The sequence below is a fragment of the Mustela lutreola genome, chromosome 7, assembly GCF_030435805.1.
Source record: "Mustela lutreola isolate mMusLut2 chromosome 7, mMusLut2.pri, whole genome shotgun sequence".
Taxonomy (NCBI): Eukaryota; Metazoa; Chordata; class Mammalia; order Carnivora; family Mustelidae; genus Mustela; species Mustela lutreola.
In genome coordinates, this window is record NC_081296.1 from 26,115,329 (window position 1) to 26,127,010 (window position 11,682).

General features: G+C 43.7%; 1 non-coding gene across 1 annotated transcript; it reads left to right on the forward strand.

Moving 5' to 3' along the window:
* Positions 1-9,714: 9,714 nt before the first annotated feature.
* TRNAW-CCA (transfer RNA tryptophan (anticodon CCA)) lies at positions 9,715-9,786 on the forward strand. The gene has a single exon. It is a non-coding gene; the product is annotated as a tRNA-Trp (tRNA).
* The last annotated feature ends 1,896 nt before the right edge of the window (positions 9,787-11,682 follow it).

Here is an 11,682-nt window from a genome sequence, read left to right on the forward strand (position 1 = left end):
TTCTCCCGCTCCCTCTGCCTGCCACTCCCCTTGCTCATTCTCAATGTCTCTCTCTGTCAAATAAATAAATAAAATCTTAAAAAAATATATAGAGTTCATTGCTATTCAGGTATATTGAAGCCAACAGATGAAGAGACACCCACCAATGAAAAGATTATTTGTGGGGGACCTGGGTGTCTCAGTTGGTTAAGCTCAGGTCATGATCCCGGGGTCCTGGGATGGAGCCCAGAATCCTGCTCAGCGGGGAGTTTGCTTCTCCCTCTCCCTCTGCCCCTTCCCCCTGCTCCTGGTCTCTCTTCCTCTCTCTGTCAAATAAATAAAATCTTAACAAAAATAAGATAGACAAGATAATTTGTTACCATTCCCGAGTGGAAGGGGCTACACCAGACAGGGCCATACAGCAAAAGCACCAGGATAGGTCAGGAGGTGGAAGGAGTGGGAGGAAGTTGTGAGAGAGGCTTTATTGTGAACTCTGCAGGGAAATCACAGGCGATTCAGAGGAATCAGACCGAGGAGTGCCTAGTTTGCATATTTTCGGTGTTGGGGGGCCTCTGGGACATAGGGGCTGTCCCTAGCCTTCTGGCCCCTGGCCAGGGGTGATTAGGGCAGGTGGATGGTGGCCTGAAATGTGAGCCTCTGATAAAGGTGCTTGGGGTTGGGGGCTCTGGACTGGTCAGCTTGCGTATGAAAGTCACACGTGCACACTGGTTTCTCAAGATCACACAGGAGGTCAGAAGCATTTCTCTGTGTTTACCACATCAGATCACTCCAAGGGAGTTTTGATTTCTGAGAAACAAGCCTCCCACCCGATTCTGGAAAAATATCTAGTTGCTTCTATAAACCAAACCAAATATCACAATAATCACTGATCTTTTCGTCAATTTCCTAACTAGAAAAATGTAAGAGAACTTTGGATTTCTTTAAATCATTTTTCTTTACCTGCACCTGATCTTAGGGTGACATTTAGAGAGAAGACACTTATGATACAGGTAGAAGAAGGACCCCAAAGCCATAATTCACCCACACTAGCAGATGGAGAGAGAGTGTGGACAAGCAGAGAATTGGTCACCTGCAGACCCAACCAGGGACACTCCAGAATTACTCCGGACCCGGGAGGTTCTGGGCACATGGAAACATGAAGGCTTGCTTGGAGCAATTGAATTACATCTGTGCAATCTTCCGTGAGGCATCACTGGTGGCAAAGACCTCCCCTGAGCTAGCAATAATCCCCTCTTCTAATCTGGCTTCATTAAGTGGACACCAGGGTCAGAACAGAAAAGAGGGGTCATTCATGGGATTGAATCATTTAACCAGGTGATCATATAGAAGTGTTTGCATTTCTTAGGAGGAAGGAGACCAGGCCACGAAGAAAGAGCACTATACATAGTTGAATAGCACTCTATACATAGTTGAATAAAACTGAAACACCGTTAAACAACCACTGGCTCTTGGCTATTTTCCTCTACCATCTATAGTTTTACCGTAAACCCAGGTCTAACCCTAAATTAGGGTGGCGGGAAAAGATGAGCCGCAGGGTTCCTGGAACCGCTTCCAACATCCTGATGAGACTGTGAACGTGTTACGTTCCTAACATTAAAAAGAACCCTTTGGGGGATTTACAAATCCTACAGGGGGAAATGAGCATCTGGGATAGAGGAAAAATTTCAACGCAACAGGCAGTAGCCAGACTGTTTCTTCTTCATCTTTTAAAATTAAGGGCTGCAAGAGGCTAATCAGTGCAGTACAATCCTCTTAGGGCCATGCGGGTCAGCATGCGGGTTTAATCCGAGGCCTTCCCTCTCCCCGCAGATCTATCATAATTCCAGACAGCAGGCGAGTCTGCTCCAGATGTCCGTGCAGTGCAGACATTGCCTGTGGAAGCCGCCAAGCAACCAGGCCCAGGAGGGAGACAGTTCCCCGCTCTCTACACACAGGGATGGGTGAGGGAGGGGCCAGGTCGTGGTTCTATTACTGCGAGTCAACAGCACAGAGAGAAAAGGAGAAGAGGAACAAGCAGCTCTCAGAAATACTCATGAGTTACAGAGAGAGGATACTGAAGGATTTCAACATGAGCCAAGTGCTTCCACATTTGGTGTATGATGGCGTGTTCTCCCTGACAGAGTACAACGAAATCCTCTCTTGGGATTGCTCCTGGAGGAGAGTGGAGTCTTTTTTTCTGAAGCTTTGCTCCAAAGGTCCAAAGGCCTTCTGTGCTCTCTGCTCTCATCTGGAAGAATTCTGTCCTTATCTGCTCACCTGCTTTTTCCTTTATTATCAAGGTAAGAACACAGTTTGCTCTGGGAAGTAGTGAGATTAGTGATAGTCGAAGCAAATATCTCTGGCACCCCACCTTCATGATGTAATAGAGAGCTTCAACTCAACATTTGATTAAAAACTCCCATGCTTCTCTCTCAAATCTCGTAACACAAAGGTAAACGTTCACGATGCCAAGTAAAACCTGATGTAACCCCTGAACAACCTGGGGGACGATTTCAGTTGACTAACAGAAAACTATGCACCGGGAGCCTGGGTGGCTCAGTGGGTTAAGCCTCTGCCTTTGGCTCGGATAATGATCTCAGGGTCCTAGGACCGAGGCCTGCTCGGCAGGGAGCCTACGTCCCCCCTCCCCTCCGCCTGCCTCTCTGCTTACTTGTGATCTCTGTCTGTCAAATAAATAAATAAAATCTTCTAAAAAAAAAAAAAAGAAGAAGAAAGGAAGGAAGAAATGCACCTTTCTTGTTTTAATGAGGACTTTGAAGTTTGAGGCAGAAAAGAGTAATAAGGTAAGAAGCCTGGACTGAACTTTCATTCTATAGGTGAAGGCATGGAAATGATCATGGTTCCTCCAAATATTGTCATATGACCCAGCAATTCCACTCCTAGGTATAAACCCAAGAGAAATGAGAATATATACCCTTGCGAAAACCCATGCAGGAGTGCTCATAACGGTGGGGCTCCTGGGGGGCTCAGTTGGTAAAGTGTCTGACTTCAGCTCAAGTCTTGGTCTCCGTGTCTTATGATCAAGCCCCACATCTGGCTCCTGGTTCAGCAGGGAGTCTGCTTCTCCCTCTCCCTCTGCCCTGCCCCCCACTTGTGTGCTCTCTCTCTTTTTCTCTCTCTCTCTCTCTTTCTCAAATAAATAAGTAAAATCTTTTTTAAAAGTTTATCAATTTAAAAAAAAAGAATGTCCATAATGACATTATATAGAATAGTCCCAAAGTAGAAACAACCCAAATGTCAGTCAACTGATAAATGGATAAACAGAATATGGTCTATCCCTAAATGGAATATTATTCTGCCCTAAAAAGGGATGAAGACCTGACACATGGTACAGTACAGCATGGATGAACCTTGAAAACTTTTTGTTAAGATAAAGAATCCAGTCACAAAAGGCCACATACTGTACTATTCCTTCCATTGAAATGTCCAGAATGATAAACTCATAGAGACAGAAAATAGATGAGTGGTTCCAGGGGCTGGAATTAGGGGGAATGTAACTGCTAGTGGGTACAGGGTACTTTTTTAGGGGGGGCAGTGAAAATGCTGTGAAATTAGTAGTTGAGTGCATCTATGAAAACACTAAAAACCACCAAATTGTATTACTTTAGGAGATTAATTTTATGATATGTGCACTATATCTCAATAAAGCTGTTATTTTTTTAAAGATTTTTTAAAAATGTATTCATTTGACACTGACCGAGAGCACAAGAAAGGGGAGCTGCAGGCAGAGAGAGAGGGAGAAGCAGGCTTCCCACTGAACAAAGAGCCCGATGCAGGGCTTGATCCCAGGACCCCAGGATCATGACCTGAACTGAAGGCAGATGATTAACCGACTGAGGCACCCACACACCCCAACGCTGTTATTTTTTTTTTTTTAATTAGCACAGTGATCTTCTTAGCTATTTCTCTTCTCCTAGCCTTCCAAAAAAAGCCCAGTAACTGCCTCACTCAATTTTTCTATATCCTAAAGTTAAAAGAGAAGGGACCCTTCCCTGCTATGAAAGGGTTTGGGTTGGGTCATAGAAAAAGAAACGAAGAGTAGAGGAGGGAGAGGGGAGCATGGGTGAGAAAAACAGCACAGAGCTGGACACAAGAGAGGTTGGACACAAGCAGGGACAGCAGGTGGTCTGAGGCTGTGGTAGGAGTCATGGGGGCAGAGGCCAAAAGAATAGATCCCTCTCTGGGATGCTGTGGCCGTGTGGGGGGGTACTCACTCACATCTTTGAAAATTGCAGGGCAAGATTTGAGCTGTTTTAAAGCAGTGTTCATTTGATGGTCTGCAATACTTCCTCAAGACTGAACCAACCATCAGGGTCCCAAATGAACATGCATTATGTGTGTTTTAAGATTTGTCTTAATTGAGAAATTATCCTTGGTTATTAACATAGTTGTTGTGAATCATAGTCTTACATAACCTCACACCTACCACAGGCCCCATAATCTTCCAGTAAAATGTCCCACCCACTGGAAAAGTCAAGTCGGTGAAAATGAATATTTATACATAGCTTTTTATTTGTACACTATCTTAGGCTGTCATGTAAATCATTCTTTTTGCCTGTAATGTAATATGTTTATTGGAAAAGCATTCATCTATGCATTTATTAATTCCATACAGTTCCTAGAGTACTATGATAAATAAGGTTACTGCAGAACTTTATTTTTTATTGCCAAATTCTTTATTTCTCTTAAATATCTATAATACATTTTTTTAAAACTTTGATGGATTTTTTTTTTACAATGTAACTTAAAATTCTGGCAAGTCAAACATAGCCTGAATATCTATTGTAGTAATCATTTCACTTTTTAGGTAAGGGACAATTGCAGAGTGAGGTTGGTTTCCTGGGTTTGCCGGTTAATCTTACATCTACAGAGACAACCTTGGCTGAGAAGGAAGAGGGAAAGGGAAGCAATCAGGTGGTGTTTAGCTGCATCTTTAACATTTTAATTCCCTAGTAGATTCTGAAGTGTATGTGTCAAAATGTTATCACATGTTAAATCCAGAGTTAGAAACATGGATATCTCTTCTATCACTTTTTATACTTTTCTGCATATTTGAAATTGTTTAGAAGTAAGAACAACATAGAAATATTCTATTTGGGAAAAAAATCACCTGATTGGGATGGCAGTTGCTAAAATATATACCAATGATAAAATGTTGTGGAACTACACGACAACCACACACAAGCGCGTGTGCACGCAGACATAAAATGAATGCATATAGAAACCAGTACAGTCTGAGCACCAATATCAATTTCTGAGTTTTGATTAACATACTAGGGTTACATAACATGCTATCTGTTGGGGGAGACTGAGTGAAGGGTACACGGGAACTCTCTGTTCCACTTCTGCAACTTTATATGAGCCTAAAACTACTTAAAAATTAACTATTATAGGGGTGCCTGGCTGGCTCAGTTGATAGAGCATGGGACTCTTGATCTTGGGGTTGTGAGTTCCATCCAGCCCCATGCTGGGTGTAGAGATTACTTAAAAATAAAATCTTTTTTTTTTTTTAGAGAGATTTTATTTGTTTATTTGACAGACAGAAATCACAAATAGGCAGAGAGGCAGGCAGAGAGAGAGGAGGGGAGCAGGCCCCTCCACTGAGCAGAGAGCCCGATGTGGGGCTCAATCCCAGGACTCTAGGATCATGATCTGAGCTGAAGGCAGAGGCCCCACCCACTGAGCCACCCAGGAGCCCCACTTAAAAATAAAATCTTAATAAAAAAATTAAAACTGTAAAAATAGATATAAGAAGAGCACTAACATTGTCAAAATGTAACTAGCAAGATTATGTTTTAGATTATTTTTTAAAATAAAATTCTAGGGGCCCTTGGGTGGCTCAGTGAGTTAAAGCCTTTGCCTTCAGCTCAGGTCATGATCTCAGGGTCCTGGGATCGAGTCCTGCATTGGGATCTCTGCTCAGCAGGGAGACTGCTTCCCCCTCTCTCTGCCTGCCCCTCTCTCTACTTGTGATCTCTCTGTCAAATGAATAAATAAAATCTTTAAATAAATAAATAAAATTCTAGAATATTCCAGATCTTTTGCCACTTGCACATTAGATCCATGGAGATAGCCTTTTGAGTTTGAGGTTGACCTTTGTATGTGATTCCCTAGGTATTAATTCCAGGTTTTTAAGTGAAGCCTTGCTTCCCTCCAGCGTTGGGTGATCTGTCTGTGCTCTGTGGGGGTTCCTTCTTTGTGGGTGCCCCAAAGGGGCAGCTTTATGATGAGCTATAATGGCATCCGCCTTCAGAAGGAAATCCATTTCCTCTCACTGTGTAGGGGTGCATTCAGCTGGTGTAAGCACCAAGAAGGGCCTGCAGCACTTACAATACAAAAAGAGCCAACTGCCGTCATTAGAAATACATCTTATTAAATAAATGTATCCCAGAGTGACCAAGCTGGAAAGGCTCCAAATTAGCAGCTATGCTTTGGAGCTCTCTGTGCAAGGCAAAATGATCTAATCAGTAGAAAGAAGCAAGAGGATTGCATTTCACTCTGTAGTACCAGGTCACGGGGCCCAGGAGCACCATAGTGTTTCAAGTTTTATGTCCACATTTTAATCCTATTCTTGGACAACCTGGGCTGTTACGATAGGTCACTTATGCCATCAGGGATAAAAAGAATGCCCAACGCCCCTGATTACAGGGGAGAAGCCATCACACTGGGGCAGGAGGCTCACCCCCGTGGCAATTTCCATCCCTTAAGGTCCCTTAAGGCCACTGCTTTTCTCTTGTTCCCACCCCTGTCCCACTGAGAGGAAGCAAGATCCACAGCTGGACGGACAATTTAAGATGGAGCATAAAAAGAGACCTCGGGGAGAGCCAGGCCAATACCATCCCTTCCCACAGCCTGTCTCTTGGGATGAGTCTTTCCACCACAATGTGGTTCAATGTGACAACATAGATCCTGATGTGTCTGCACCTCCCAGGCTCAGGACCCGGCATGGGGCATACATGGATGGGAGAATGGTAGCTGCCTTCCAGAAGCTCAAGGAGGAAAGGGACATAACAGAGGGGGAATACGTGAGCGTGAGGGACAGTGCAGGACGGGGTGGGCCAAGAGATTGGTGGGATGGACTTGGATGGTAAAAGGACCCCCAGGAGTTTCTAATTGGGTTGACATCAGCCATTTGCTAGGGGACATCACCTTTGTGACTATTGCGAGGTGGGTTGAAGAGGGTCCTGAGTCTCAGGTGTTTAGAATCAGGTGTGTGGAGTAGGTGCTGCCCCAAACTAAGGCAGAGATTGTTGTCCATTGTTGAGTCCTGGAGAGGAAGAACATGAGCTTTACTGGTGAACGTTAAAAGTCAATAAACAAGAAACAAACGAAAAAAGGAAAAAAGAAAAGAAAAAAATAAATAAAAGTCAGTAAAACTGCTGTGAATCTGGTTCCCAAACGCAAGAGAAACCAAATTTAAACCCAAACCCAAACGCGAGGTAGGGCAGTCGTCGGCCAGCAGTTCAGGAAGATGCTACATTTAAAACGGAATCTGCGTCCTCCTTTTCCTTCCTTTTTTCTTCCCATGAAACCCATTTTTATCTATTACCAAGAAGGGGGCCACTTACTGCAACACCCATGACCAGAAAAATATCAACACGGTCTTTTGAAAAAGGGCCACTATACTCCCAACCAAAACAAGCAATCATTGATTTTGAATGACTAGTAATGAACCATTTTCTCAATGAACTAACGGGCATCTGTTTAGAAAAACATGAAATATGAACTGAGTAAGTATCCTTTGGTAGACAATTTGGAATAACCAAATCCCCAGCAACATATAACTTTAGGGAAGAAAAGAAAGGCAGCAAGAAGTAAGTGAGCTTTTCTTGCCAGAACTGTGATACCTCTTTGTGTTATAATGCAGAACAAACCCACAGGATCTTCCAAGATGCATCCTCTGCAGACGAAAAAGCAAGGATTGGAACTCAGCCTGGACCTAGTGATGCCCTTGAAAATGAAGATCAAGTAGAAGGTCTTCAATTATTTAACAAGTATGTTAACATTAAAAATTCCTTTTTTTTTTTTTTTTTTTTTTTTGCTTTTTGTTTTCTTTCTCCCTTCTATTTCCATGGTGTTCTCTGGCCACTTACAAATTGTTTTGCTGATGCCTCTATTTTCTGGGACATGCCCAGACCACTCTGTGACTTCTTGGTTTGCTCTGCCATATATAAAGAATGGTACTTGAAAAACACCATTTTATTTCAGGCAGTTGATGTGATGTTGTTCAACTGTAAGCCTGACTGTTCTTACCTTGTATTCTTTGTCGGAACCTGAAACAGGCTAATGTTGTTCATTTCTCAACAGCCCGGGTAATTTTACCCTTCAGATGTGGTACACACATACAATGGAATATTACTCAACCATCAAAAAGAATGAAATCTTGCCATCTGCAATGACGTGGATGGAGCTAGAGGGTATTAAGCTAAGCGAAGGAAGTCAGAGAAAGACAAATACCATATGATCTCATCATATGTGGAATTTAAGAAACAAAAGAGATGAACATAGGGAAAGGAAGAAAAAAAAAGGAAGGCAAACCATAAGAGACTCTTAACTACAGAGAACAAACTGAGGGTTGATGGAAGGGAGGTAGGCGGGGGATGGGCTAAATGGGTGATGGGGATGAGGGAGGGTACCCGTGATGAGCTCTGGGTGTTGTTAAAATTATGTTGTTAAAAGTATGTAGGTGATGAATCTCTAAATTCCACTCTTGAAGCCAATATTGTGCTGTATGTTAACTAGAATTTAAATAAATACTTGAAACAAAAAAAATTGGGCACTTAAGTAGTAAAATTCTAAAACCTAAGAATTGTTTAATGGTCCTCTAAAAACCTATGTCCATGCTTCTCTCCCCCAAAACACCTGCATTCTCAACTCATTGTTGGATGCTCTGGAATTGCTCAAATATGAGTTGACTTCACCTGCATTTCTGGCTCACAAATCATGTATTTTATGGACCAAAATAAAACTGAACTGTGGTAAGCCTTTATGGCCATTTCTGATTGGAAGGACTCAAGAACACAGATCAACCATGGAAATGGTTCTTACGCCATTCAGTGTCCTTCTCTCAACCCCAAAGGCGTGAAAATTGTAAACCATCAGTTTTCTTTCATTTTTTTAATGGCTTGCTTATAAATATCTAAGTTATGGCAATTAGTAAGTATTGTAGAGAAGTGCACAAGCCAACATTTACTGTGTTTAATTAGCATATATAATTGATTTTCTATTCATCAGACTTATTAACTCAAATATGTACTCGGGGTCCCATTATCACAGTCTATACACATCCTTCTTTCTGTCTCTTCTCTGGCTGCATGACGAACCATGTAGTCTTGGGGCAAAACCCCCAGAGCTCCCTTAGACTGACCTGGGTGGTCTTGGGTTCCCTGTAATAATGGCCCTTCCTGCAGGCTCCTCCTGGCTCTCTCTGGCTGGGGTTGGTGGGGTTGGTGGTTCTGGAGTGAATCCCTTACATGGAGAGCATGACCTCCTGCCTGCCTTGTTCAGGAGGCGGGGGCCTGGTCCCGCTGATCACAGCCCTTCCTAGTGTAAGATTCTGCATTAACAGGTACTTCTGACATTTGTTAAAGAGGTGATTTTCCCCTTCTAGTTTTTGTTTTTGGTAAGGAGAAAGGAAGGAAGGAAGGATGGAAGGCTAACTTATATGGAGAAAGAGAGAGAGAGAGTTATTTTAAGGAATTAACCCATGCAGAGGACCTTGTGGCACAATGGTAGTGTGTCTGACTCCAGATCAGAAGGTTGTGTGTTCAAATCATGCCGGGGTCAGTAGTTTTAGCGTCTGGGGAAGGTCCAGGTCTGGAAAGTGAGATACAAGAAGGAACGGAAAGGAATTAATCCACACAACAGTTTGGGCTGGCAAGTCCAAAACTCACAGGACAAACCCCACCAGGGTAGAAATTCAAATAAGAGTTGATGTTTCAGTCTTGAGTCTGGATTCGACAGGGCAGCAAATTGGAAACTCTGCCAGGTTTCCTTCCTTCCTTCCTCTCTTTCTTTCTTTCCTTCTTTCTTTTCTTTTCTTTTCAGATTTTATTTATTTGAGAGAGAGAAAGAAAGAGAGCATGAGCAGGGAGTGCAGGAAGGAGCAAAGGGAGAGAGAGAGGCAGGCTCCCTGTTGAGGAGGAGCCTGATCAGGGGCTCGATCCCAGGATCCCAGGATCACAACCCAAACAGAAGGCAGACACTTAGCTGCCTGAGCCACCCAGATGCCTCACTGGCAGGTCTCTATGTTGCATTCTTAAGGAGAATTCCTTCTGTTTTGAGAAATCTCAGTCTTTACTCTTAAGAACTTTAAGTGATTAGGTGCAGGCCACCCACATTTTGGAACGGGATCTACTTCACTGAATGTCTTTTGGTTTAGATGTTAGTCTCATCCCCCAATACCTTCACAGCAGCATCTAGACTGGCATTAGAGTAGACAAGTGGGCACCGTGGCCCAGCCGATTCCCCATATACAAACAAGCATCGCAGGTGCGGCATAGCCTTGGTCAAGCTGTTAACCTCTATCCATGCATTTCTTTTGTGGAAAATGAGGATAAGGAATAATCAGTGTGAGGAAGAAATGCACAAAAACATGTCAAGCACACTGCCCTGACTTATTCTTCCTTTCCTGGGCCCGAGGTGACACTGTGCCTGGCATATAGTTGGCACCCAATGTCTGCTAAGTTGTTGACTGAGCAGTCTGCACGTTGAATTTCCTGACTTAGCTCCCCTATACAGTTAAGTCCCAGGTCACCAGCATGTTCTCTGTGTGACTAGTCCCTGCACACTGGACCTGCTAACTCAGTTCATCCCACCACTTTAGCTCCCTGTTTCTCTGGGTCTGGCCACACACCAGCCCCAGGGGCTCCCGTGGTACACTAGCTGCATTAATAAGGGCGGCAGATCATCCTGGATTTTGACTTTCTGTCTCCTGGGCAAACACAGCATCTGGATTATTATTTCTTGGCCCTTCCTACCTTTCCCCAAGTCCCAGAGCCTTCTTTCCTCCCTCCCTTCCCTTGTTCAGCCCCTATCCAGGGATCATGTAAGGACAGAAAGATCATAACAGATCATAACTCTGTTAGATACCAAGAGAACAGGAAGTCTGGGCTCCAATGTCTGGGCTCCAACTACATCAGGGAGTAGTTGGCCTTCTTTGAGTTTCTAAGGCATTTGGTTTTCCTGATTCCTGGGGAGAGCCTCCCAAGGTCCACATCTGCCACTAAGCTTTCCTTCAGATTCTACACATAGGTTAAGACGTACCCTGAAGTGATCTAAGAGTAAAGAGCCACCTTCCCTTGCCTCCTAACCCCAGCCTCAGGCCCTTCTGAGTTTAAGACTAGGCCAGTGTTTCATTTGCCAAGCAAAAGTTGCAGCCAACCCCACCCATGTCCCTAGGTTGGCCTTTCTCTGCAAGGCAATGACCTACACTCTCACCAGCTTCCACAACCCGTTCTATTCTCATAGCTCATGCTTCTTTTCCCTCTGACTCCACTTTTCTAGCCTAAAATCCTGAACAGGATACACCTAACTCTGCTGGAGAACATGTGGAGAACTTTCCATGCAGGGGTCATCACTGGACATGCTATCTCTGTTGGTTTATCCTTTTGGCACCACTCCCTCTGAGCTCACTGTCTACTGCTAACAATTTCTGCATACTTCCCTGTACACTCCCAACTG